At 36.8% G+C, this 12,620-nt stretch overlaps 1 pseudogene; it reads left to right on the forward strand.

The window, feature by feature from the left end:
- The first annotated feature begins 393 nt into the window (after window positions 1–393).
- Window positions 394–10,940, forward strand: LOC139155355 (mucolipin-3-like; annotated as a pseudogene).
- Window positions 10,941–12,620: the final 1,680 nt, after the last annotated feature.

Below are 12,620 nucleotides of genomic sequence, written 5' to 3' on the forward strand. Positions count from 1 at the left end.
ATGTGGAAGATTTTTTTGAGAAATAACTCTTGAAACAATATCCTGTAAAATCTTAACAGGAAAACTGATAAACAAAATAATTTGTTTATGGAAAAAACCTCCTTATGTTTGGTTCCAAAAATAGTGCTTTCTATGATAGGAACATGAGAACTGTGGGAGAACTCATTTTTCTTCACTGTTAATATCTTTTTCACTGCTGTGATTAGTTGATGAAATAACATCGATGAGCTATAAGTTGGCATGGAAGGTGCTGTAATACTTGTAGTTTGGAGTTGAAACTCTCATTGTTAAAGGAGACAATCACACCTTGAGTTTTAGATATGCTCACAAATACATGCGTAGCATTTTTGGTTAATCATTCCAATATTGCTAATGTTTTTTTCTGTTCCAGCAATGGAAAATCTTCAAGTGCTTGTAGGCAGCTGCAGTACTCAGGATGATGAACATTTATACAGCGTAAAACATCATGCATCAATGTGCCAGCTTCTGGAAGATCAGTTAAGAAGAAAACTTAAATTTTTCTTTATGAATCCCTGTGAAAAGTTCTGGGGCCGAGGAAGGAAACCGTGGAAGCTGGGCATACAAATTCTGAAAATAGCTATGGTCACTATCCAGGTGAGATACACAGCTGCAGTACAATTATTACTTACACATTTTTAGCTACTGCTATATAAATTCAAGAAATTATAACCAGTTGAGTGACAACCTCTGATTTACTGCTTCTTTAGAGACTTGTGTTTTTAGAACCATCTGTACGGTTGGTATTTGAAACTTTCAGACCTTAATACAGGCAGTCCTCGACTTATAACCATTTGTTTAGCAACTGTCTAAAGTTACAAGGGCATGGTCGTGTGATTAGAATTTGGGCGCTTGACAGCCAGCATATACTAATGATGGTTGCAGCATCCTAGAAACATGTGACCTGCATTTGCAATCTTCCCAGTTGGCTTCCAACAAGCAAAGTCAATAGGGAAAGCTGGGTTTATTTAGCAACTGCATAATTCAATCAATTACTGCAGTGATTCATTTAAAAACTATGCCCACCCCCATTTTTAAAAATAAAATCAGGTACAACTCATGTAATAATTGCCTTGCTTAGCAACAGAAATGTTGGTCATAATTGTGATTGTAAATCAAGGACCATCTGTAAGTATTGAAATGACCTGTGTTCTTACACACTGAATATTTTGGAAGAAAATATTTTTGTCAAGTATTTAGTATTGACAAATTTAATAATATATGTATCTTCATCATATGTTCTCCATCTGTGTTGCAAAAGAACTTTCATAAGTGCCAGCTAACATAGCTATCTCGTTTAGGAATTATAGTACTTTTAGTCCAAATATTTGATGGATGCTGGATTGGGGTAATAAACAGAATAGGCTATTAGTCAAGTGGAGACAATGAACAATATCAAGATTATAGTTGCAGTTTCATTTCATTATTATATATGTCACTCTTCAGCCTTCTACTAATTAAATGCTCATTGTTCACCAACTATAAGGAAATCTGTGTGTTCAGAATATAGTATGAAAATGTCCAATATGAACTATACTAATATTATATTATGTTTTTATTAGCAAAACAGATGCAAGATCAAAAAGAATAAAATAGTCATGATATTGAACTGGGCTAAATTATAAGTGTAACATAGTTACATAAATATAGGAGGAGTCTTTGACCACTGAATGAAAATAAAAGTTGTAAATCGGAGGGATGGTACCCAGTTCTTTTTTCCTATATGTTCAATTCCTGATTTATTTACCTTTCACACTCTCAGGGTAAAATGAAACTACCAAGAGAATGAGTAGGGAATGGTGGTAGAACTACTGTATTTTTCGGAATATACAGATAAGAGGCATCTTTTTCCTCCCTAAAAGAGGCTGAACATTTGGGTGTGACTTATACTTTGAATGTTACTTTTTCAAAGTTTTTTTCCCCAGCCCTAGCAAGGTGCTGACAATCTTCTCTGCTTCCTATGCCCTCCGAAGAAGGTTTTTTCCAGCCCTAAGTCTTTGCAGGCTTGCTTTCATTCCTACCCCCTCTGAAAAAGGCTTTTTCAGCCCTAACCAGAGGATAAAATAATGTGTTCGAGCTGAACTGACTAAGAACACTAACCAGATGAATACCTGATAGGTAGATTCCCCCCCTCTATTTTACTCGCCCGAAACTAAGGTGCGTCTTATACTCCAGTGTGTCTTATACTCTGAAAGATACGGTAGCTACGAATGCTCCATCAATTAAAAAATTTAATGTACTTGTGGTCAGAATGGACTTTTTGAGTATTTTAGCTGAAGAATTCCCTTTCTATTGATATTTTCAGCTTGTAGTTTTTGGTTTAAGCAATCAAATGGTGGTTACATTTAAAGAAGAAAACACGGTATCCTTTAAGCATCTATTCCTGAAAGGCTATGTGGACAGCATGGATGACACCTATGCAGTGTACACGCAAACAGAGGTCTATGACCAGATCTCTTTTGCAATAAACCAGGTAATATTTATTTATCTATCTATCTATCTATCTATCTATCTATCTATCTATCTATCTATCTATCTATCTATCTATCTATCCATCCATCCATCCATCCATCCATCCATCCATCCATCCATCCATCCATCCATCCATCCATCTATCTATCTATCTATCTATCTATCTATCGGCTGTATGTTCCAGCATAAGTCTGGAATGACTCAAGCAATTTTAAACAAGCTTGGTACACAGATTATTTACCCTCTGGAAACAAATACTGTGGGAGTAAGACACCCTAGTACCCCTTAGTGTGTGTTTGTGTTCCAGCATAACTCTGAAACATCTGGGCCATTAATGAGAGCGAGTGCAGCGTCCTAGAGTGGACATTGTCTATGATTCACTTCTGTCACAGCTTCCTCTAGAAAGCCAGCCATGACATTTGCCCTCCACTGGGCCAATGGGAAAGCACTTGATATTCCCTTCTCTTGACAGAAGGTGGGCCAAAGTGCCATGATTGTAGAAAGGGTGGGAAAGAGGAGTGCGTTGGAGGGGGGAGGGACAGGGCAGGGGTGATGGGCATGGGAGTAGGGGGAAGAAAGGCCCCTCTCAATGACTCCTTGTTAGAGGCAGATGACGCCCCCTGGTGGATTTGGGGCAAAGTGCCAAGATTGTAGAAAGAGCGGAAAGATCACATGGGAAGGGGAGGGCAGGGGTGATAGGCATGGGAGTAGGGGGCAAAAGACCCTTCTCAATGGCTCCCTGTCAGACAAATGCTTTGAGGTCTATAAATACCCGTGTAGCGCTGGGTTTTCAGCTAGTATTTTATAAAATATTGTACACTGAACCTAAACTAAGCTTGAAAAAGCCAAGTCAGTATATGTAAACAGATATGAATGGAAGGAAAATCACATTGGTTTCCTATACCATAGAGCTTGCATTGGCTCTAATGAGGCAAGAGATGCAGACCTTTTAATTCCATAGTAACCTCATGAGATAAAGGTAACACAGGCAATTGGCCCATAAAAATGAGGTTTTCTATGACTGAATCCATTTCACCGAGTTTTATTTGAAGCTTAGTCTTTGTAATTCTATTCATGAGATCAATAAATCTGAAAAGCAGTATGTTCCATCGCAGACATTCTCTTGCGTCTCCAATTAGTTCAGTTTTAATTATCGGTCAGCTCCATTAACTGGTTGTACCTTGTCGCTTAGTTCTTACAGCTGCGTGCTAATTCGGTTGGAAATCACGCCTACGAAAAGAAAGGATCAGAAAAGACGCCCATGGCCATATGTCAGTACTTCTACAAGAGAGGAATTATCAGCCCTGGAAATGACACTTTTGATATTGACCCAGAAATTGAAACTGGTGATATACTGAACTACTCAAATCAGATAGATTGTTTCTGTGTGTGAGAGAGAAAGGAGAATGAGAGTGGGGTGGGCGGAGGTCAGAAAGAGAGACAACTTGAGCAAAGTCATAGTGTTTAAAAGCAAACACATAGTAATTTCCAGTATCATTACAATATAATGGGTAGACACTTCAGATGTTTTATTTGTACAGGAAGAAATTCAACTACTGCAGATAGTCCTCACTTAGCAATTGCTTCATTCAGTAACAGTTCAGAGTTACGACAACAGTGAAAAGGTATATTTAAGACCAATCCCTGAACTTGCAGCTATTGCAACATCCATTGTCACCTTCTCAGCTTGTTTCCAACAAGCAGAATCATTGTGGAAAATGGCAGGAAGTCACAAAAGTCACATGCCATTTTGCTTAACAACCTGAGGTGATTTGGTTAATGACTGCAGTGGAACTGTCATGGGATGTTTCACTTTATGACTATATCACTTAGTAACTGTGATTAGTAAGTGAGGACTACTTGTACATTAGAGTCTTGTTTAAGTCATGAAAACTGCAGTAGTGGTGCTTCATTTAATTCCTTGCCCCATTTCACTCAAATGATGTCAGCTTCCGTCAGACCTAATATATTCCATATACAGTGGATGTACATTGTTTATATCTATGGAGATTCTCAGTCATCCAGGTTATGGTTGTCCTGAAGGTGCTTTTCAAGAAGTAACTGGACTTTCTGGTTTTTCTTTGAAGATGTTTTGCTTCTCATCCAATAAGCTTTTTCAGCTCTGAGCTGAAGAAGCTTCATGGATGAGAAACAGAACATCTTGAAAGAAAAACCAGAAAGTCCAGGTGCCTCTTGAAAAAGCACCTTTAGGGTGTACGTGGTTTAGTTTCCAAGTGGCCTGATACCCTGCTGATAAAAATGGCTGACTCATAGCCCAGTGTGTTGACTTTATTGTATCTGAAGCAGGTTCTTCATACTGGTAATTATTGAACAGAGTTAAGGGTGCATCTACTTGGAAGATACTATAGTATAATCAAAATTGAAGCAATTGATGTCCCTCATCCACAAAAGTGTCTTGCCAACTCAACATTGCAAACATCACCAACACTAATTGGTGATTCAGGTTCATGGTGAACTTTACTATTAAGAAAAGTGAGGCAGTGCCCTCAGACTGTAGACATGTGATAGAAAGCATTAGTAACCTGTTGGATGACATAAATGTTTGCTGTGTGGATTATTTTGCGCTCTTACTGGAAAATGGGACACTGAGGAAGACTCCTTTCAATTTCACTTTGGACTTCCAGAGGTGAGGAGAAATAAAAGTTGCTGGCATTCTTGAATATTTTTGGTAATGGTGAAATAAAGCTCCGGTCTCTGTTCTAGACTTGTAACTCTGACACTCACGTTCAAACTGAAGGCTATTAATCTCCAGACGGTTCGACAACATGAACTCCCAGACTGCTATGATTTCACACTAACAGTAAGTACGGAGGTGGAGTCCTTGGAACTTTCTGAGCTTGGTTGTTTATGTACAGATGAAGACTTGTAATTAGTCATTTTCTGAAGGGCAGGTTTGGGATGGGAGAAATGGGCCTAGATTGTGTCAGCTTCTTCTTAAAGTGGACTATTGCAGTATATACATTAGCAACTTAGAAGTAGAGAATAAAGTGAAATGATAACGCTGAAGCTAATCAAGAGGCAGGCACCAATGATTTATTGCTACCAGAGATTTGCCTGCCCACAGCTGCAAATACCCATTTGGTAAATCAGCTATTCTTTGTGTGTGTGTGTGTGTGTGTGTCCTACAATTCACATTAATTCTCGCGGTAACTCACCTACTCTTATTTTAGTTAAGTTCAAAACATAATTCTGTATAGTATTAGCTTTTTGACAATAATATTAACAATAATATTAATACTTTTATTATGCGTGTAACTATATTGTAATTGTACATTTTAAAATTTGTTTCTATTTATTTTTGGTTGACTGTGGCTGGCGATCAACTTGAATACTCCTCAGATGGAAAAGTGCAATAAAACCCAAATAGTGATAAGAATAGAAATATTTCTGAAACAATATTAAAAAGATGAAGACATTGGGTCATGTTCTCTTGTTAAGTTTTGTTCGAGGATTATTCAGATATAGTCTTCCTTTATTCTATTTCTCCACCTTATTTTTAAACTGCTTAGATTTGGGGGAGAATGGTACACTGACAGAACTAAACTAACTCCAAGCATTTTCTGTTTTCTACAAAATATGCTTTTTATATGCCATCACTGCTTCAAAGTTATACTTCAAGCTAACTATAAGACTTTATGGCTTTTTTGAGAAGAATAGTAGATAGATAAATAGATGGATGGATGGAAGGTAGGTAGATAGATAGATAGATATAGATTTTGATTTTATTACCAAGCATTAGGTATAAACTATTCAGATTCTATCTGAACTAACGAGTGTTTAGAAATAAGAATAATAGCATCTTTTCTATCTCCACAATATCTACAGATACTCTTTGATAACAAAGCTCATAGTGGAAGAATTAAAATAAGCCTAGACAATGATATTGCCATCAAGGAATGTAAAGACTGGCATGTTTCTGGATCAAGTAAGCTTAAAAAACATACTTTTGTTATTACTTATTTAGTGCTTATTAGGTTTTATTGAAGGCCTAGTGATGCATGATGTTAAATATAGTATTTGCTATGATCTGTAGTAACTATATTTTTAAAAGTATGTTTGTCAACTGAGCACGCAATTTGAATATGTGTGTTACATCATTTCACCTATAGTCCTTAAAAAAGTCTCTTTCTATATGGTTAATATTTACATTACTGGCAAAATTCAAAATTTTTCCCTACCAGTTTGGTGGGTGAGGTTTGGTGGGCGTGGCAAGGAAGGATACTGCAAAATCTTCATTCCCACCCCACTCTGGGGCCAGCCAGAGATGGTATTTGCCGGTTCTCCTAACTAGTCAAAATTTCTGCTACTGGTTCTCCAGAATCTGTCAGAACCTGCTGAATTTCACTTCACTTTACAGTATATTAGAAAAGTGTGAAGCATTCATTCTTTTTGATGGCTTTGAATCCTTTAATTATCGACCTCTCCCTGTATTGAAAAATTAAGTAAGCTGGAGGCCTCTTCTCCATTATTAGCACTCTCTCAAGGCAATTTCACAAAGAAAATTTCCCCTCAGAAACAAATGAGTATGTGTTCTATGAGTGTATCAGGTTGACTATTATGCATAGACAAGTAAATCAATCTTTTTTTCCCAGTACAGAAGAATACCCATTATATGATGATCTTTGATGGTTTTGTCATACTGACATGTCTTGCATCACTGATTCTCTGCACACGATCTGTAATTAAAGGAATTTATCTACAAAGGGTAAGCTTATGTTTGTCAGTATCTCTTAATAAATTTAATTGCAGCTTTTCAATAGCAATTTCTCTTTTCTTGCCCTCTCACGTATCCTAGGAATTTGTGACTTTTTCCAACATCACTATAAGAAAGAAGTATCTTTCTCTGATCTAGTGGAATTTGTCAATGGATGGTATATCATGATCATCGTTAGTGACCTTCTTACCATAGTTGGTTCTACATTAAAGATGGAGATACAAGCTAAGGTAAGTGACTTGAATGCTGATTAGATGGCCTGTGTTCCAGTTTTGGAAGTCCCAATTGAAATCTTATTGACCAACCTGAATTTTGTTATTTTTATAGTTCACTTGAGTCTTCAACTGGGGAAAATGGTCACATTGAGAAAACTGCTGCTCCAGAGAAGGCATTTTTCTAGCTGTATATTTTACCTATCCATGGTAATATCATTAGAAATTAGAAATGAGCAGTATCTGTGCATATCATCAAAAGTCTATTAATTTGCTGTGCAATGCATTTGTGCTCTTTGTCCACCAGGAAACAGCCCTGACATTTTTAGCCCATTTCTTTTTAATGGAATAAGGTTTACTCATCTCCCAACAACGGTCTCCTAATCTACGTAGCAGAACTTTATGTCTCCCATCTCAGTGTCAAAAGAAAAGAAAATATCGTATCCCCAAGAGTTAAAATGAATATAAAAGGTCCTTTTTTTATGGGCACCCCCCTAAAATTCCGTTAGTGTAATTTATTGAACATCATCTTAATCTTCATATAGAGTCTGACAAGCTATGACGTCTGCAGTATCCTGTTAGGAACTTCCACCATGCTTGTGTGGCTTGGAGTGATCCGCTACCTCAGCTTCTTTAAGAAATATAATGTAAGGATCTTCTGGAACACTCATGCTCTTGGTATTCTTTTCTGTTATTAACTGGCAATGCTGAATGTCTTTGGAAAGTCTAATGAGCATCTCTGGGTTTTTCTTGGGCCTTGTTTTTCAGCTGCTTATTTTAACTCTCCGTGCAGCATTGCCCGATGTCATTCGATTTTGCTCCTGTGCGGTTATGATCTATCTGGGTTATTGTTTCTGTGGCTGGATTGTGCTGGGCCCATATCATGCTAAGTTACTGTGAGTTGGATGTTTGTCATCTAGTTTTGTATCTGAAGGGTCTTGCGCAAATGTTAACAAAATGAGCACGCTGCCAAGATATCTGAAAGGCCAGTTTATCACTTTAGTTATGTAACTATACATGATCACCAGAATATGGAGTTGTCACGTATAGGTATATATTCTGCATTATCTGAGGCACTGATGCACATTAATAAAATATTGTAATATCCAGAGATTTTCATGGGCTGGTATTGAGTAAAACATGTAACATTTATTTGCAGTTTACTGTATTTGACCAGTATTTTTTAAACAACTTGAGCAAAAAATGGAAATAATTTTCTTTTCTTTTGTCTGTTTGTTCCTGAATATTTGTTCTCTTCTAGTTCCATACCTTGAATATGGTTTCTGAATGTCTTTTCTCTTTGATAAATGGAGATGACATGTTTGCTACTTTTGCAAAAATGCAACAGAAAAGCTACCTGGTGTGGCTGTTCAGCCGGATCTACCTCTACTCCTTCATTAGCCTCTTTATCTACATGGTCCTGAGTCTCTTCATTGCCTTAATTACAGACACGTATGAAACAGTGAAGGTACATAAACAACACTATAGGATGTTACGTTTAATTTTTGAAATGTGAATTTCCAAAAGTTCTGAAATAGTTTTCTGAATATCAAATGATTTTGTTCATTTCATTAGTCTCTTGTGCAAACAGAGATATTCTACACCTTTGCAAGAATTCAGCATAACATCATGACATCGTCATACAAATGACACAGAGCTCTGATAAGTTCATATTTACTGCAAGTAAGCAAAAAAGGGCCATTTGCATGATGACATCATGATGCAGTGTCATCATTTATTCAGTCTATGTCAAACTCACAGAGTCATGTTACCGTCATATAAGGTATTGCGATGTTTCCCCCCTTTGCGGAACTGGGGTGGACTTGGCCTGCGCATAATGTATCCAAATCACAGGCCATCTGTTCGATTTATTCCATAGCTGAGTGATAAGTTTTTTGTATTTAATTTTTTTTTGTTAGCATGGTTTATCTGGTTCTAAAGAACTCAGCAAGTTCTTTAGAACAACCAAGACTGAAGTTTAAGGCTATAATCTATTGCTTAATTTTCCAACTCTAATCTGAACTACTATGCTTAATTTCCCTTGGGCAAGAGGACATGTACTATGATAACAGTTGTTTTTCCCTTCCCATTGCCTATAATATGAGGGAATCTCTTCAGAAGATAGTTTGGGTGCTCCAACTTCCTAATGTCCTCTGTAGGCCCTAAAGACAAAAAAAATATGAAAAGCCCTCAAGCACTCTTCTTGCAATACTGACATGAGAAGAACCTAGGAGCAAGACAATATTTTAAGTTAATGTTATGTTTATATTTAATTACAAGGATATTTAATTCAACACAATTCCTATGATTTTTGTTGGTTTTGATGCAAAGTTGTGTCTAATTCATCGTGACCCCATGGACAATATTCCTTCAGGCCTTCCTGTCCTCTACCATCCCCTGAAGTCCATTAAATCTCACGCTGTCTGCTTCAGTGACTCCATCCAGCCACCTCATTCTCTATCATCCCCTTATTCCTTTGCCCTCAATCTCTCCCAGCATTAGGTTCTTCTCCAGTGAGTCCTTCCTTCTCATTAGGTGGCTAAAGTATTTGAGTTTTATCTGCAGCATCTGGCCTTTTAAAGGGCAGTCAGGGTTGATATCTAGGACTGACCAATTTAATCCCCTTTCAGTCCAAGGGACTCGCAGAAGTCTTCTCCAGCACCATATTTCAAAGGCCTTGCTCCCTCTCTATTATTTTATTACTGCCTTAACAGCCGTCCGCAACCTTAGGTAGCTAACGTACGATTTGACAAAGCAGATTTGGCTCTGGTTAGCTTTCATATCGGAAGTTGAAAAAAATCTAGTGCTGTGGGAGGTTGAAAGCCCATCCTGGAAGATGGCAGAACCACATCACTTTCTTACCATTCCTGGGCAATAAAACTGAATGGATGTATCCATGTAAATCACAAGGGTCCAGAGAAGATGGCTTTGCTCTTTGATTTCAGAATTTTCCTCTTCTCTCATATGAAAAAGTATAATTTGGCAGCATCATTTGGAAGACATCTGAATATTTCCTCCAAGGCTACTAGAGTCTGCCTGGAATCCTGAGGCTCAAAGTTGTGTTCCCCTGTCATTTCTACCAGGGTTTCAAGACCAATAAAATGCAGATTACAAGTCCACCCTAATCTCCCAATCTCATGTGGAAACTTGGGGGAAGGTGGATGAGAAATAGGGTTCAAGAACCTCACTTTTCTACTCATTTAATGGCTTCTAACTCACCAAGAGAAACCTGACCTTTCCTATTTTTCCTCACCCCTCTTTAAAAATTGTGTTTTTCATAGCCATATAATATCCACTGGAGTTGTACTACATAACAACTTTTTTTTTTTTAGCATTACCAGCGTGAAGGCTTTCCAGAGACAGAACTTCATTCATTCATAGCCCAGTGCAAAGACCTGCCAAACTCTGGAAGATACAGATTAGAAGAGGAGAGTCCTATAAATATTTTCTGTTGTTGTAAAAGGTTGGTGACTAAAGGCCTGGGTGACAGATGCATCATCTGACAGTTTTGTTTCTTCAATATTTAATTAAGTTGACTGCTGTGAGAATAGAAAGCAGGTTAACAGAACATCAGTCTTGAATCTAGTGAAACTGTAGGCACTTTCTCATAAGCCTAGTGACCCTACACTGTTTTGAAAGCTGCTCTGGATTCCCATGATCCCCCAATGTCATAGATAGATAGATAGATAGATAGATAGATAGATAGATAGATAGATAGATAGATAGATAGATAGATAGATACCAATTTTTCAGAATTGCAAATGGTTAAAAGTGAAAGCAATTACTGATTTATTTTAAACTTTCTGAGGTTTGAGGAATAAAGATACCAGTGAACCTTTAAAATAATGGTGCATAAAATAACTTTGGTGTCAGTTATACTTTTGTAAAGTGAGCAATTGTGATTATCCCCACTAATTCTTTGGGGTTTTTTTTTTTATTTTTTGTTGGGTTTTTTTTTTAATCTTTTTTTTTTATACAAATATTAAACAAATATTATGACATCAAAATGCTCGCTAGCAATTATCAGACTCTGCCTAAGTTCCTTGTATTTCAATATTTTTTTTCTATTTTAGAAGTTTTATTAGTTTTTATCACAATTATACAAACTGAAAAAAAAATGGTAGGTAACTTTACATTGTTTCTCATTTTACAAACCCCTCATAATTATATAAGAAACATAAAATAAGTCATAAAAAGAAAGGAAAAAAGCATATATAAAAGTTTCCCCCCAAAACAGTTATATTAATCTCTTTCCCTCCCCTTCGCCCTACCCCCCCAACCTCCCCCCCCCTCGAACTTCCCAGAGTGAAATCAAATTATCAATTCCCTTAAAATCAAAGTCGTACGTACTTAAATTCTATATTATCTATTATCCTCCCTGACTCTACTACCTTCACACCCCAATCCATTTAGGCTCATTATACTAATAAAAATCCTAAACTATTCATATGCTATTTGAAATTTTTTAGAATGATATTTAATTTGAATATAATCAATCCATTTTTTCCAGTCCAATATGTATTTTTCATTCGAGTGATCTTTCATGTAGGCCGATATCTTCGCCATCTCTGCTAAGTTCATGACCTTTATTGTCCATTCTTGAATTGTGGGTAACTCTTCCTTCTTCCAATATTGGGCAATCAAGAGTCTCGCTGCTGTTATTAGATTCAATATCAATTTAATCTCTATACTTGTACAGTCTGTGGTAATACCTAATAAGAACAACTGTGGTGTAAACTTCAATTTTTTCTTAAGAACATTTTGCATAATCCACCATATTTTTATCCAAAATGCTTTTACTTTTACACATGTCCACCACACATGAAAGTAAGTAGCGTCCATACAATCACATCGCCAGCATTTAGGCTGTATATCAGGATACATACTAGCCAACTTCTTAGGATCCAAGTGCCATCTATAAAACAGTTTATAAAAGTTTTCTCTCAAATTTTGAGCTTGTGTGAATTTAACATTTCTTACCCATATTACTTCCCATGTATCTAATGTGATGGTTTCCTCAAAATTCTGTGACCATTTTATCATACAGTCCTTAATTAATTCTGTTTCGGAGTCTTTTTCTATAAGTATATTATATATTCTTTTTATGTGCTTTGGACCTTGGTCCTTAATTTGTTTTATTAATTGTCCTTCCTGTTGTTCCATACCAAGTCTTTGATCCTTTT

Source organism: Erythrolamprus reginae, unplaced genomic scaffold (assembly GCF_031021105.1).
Source record: "Erythrolamprus reginae isolate rEryReg1 unplaced genomic scaffold, rEryReg1.hap1 H_12, whole genome shotgun sequence".
NCBI classification, from domain to species: Eukaryota; Metazoa; Chordata; class Lepidosauria; order Squamata; family Dipsadidae; genus Erythrolamprus; species Erythrolamprus reginae.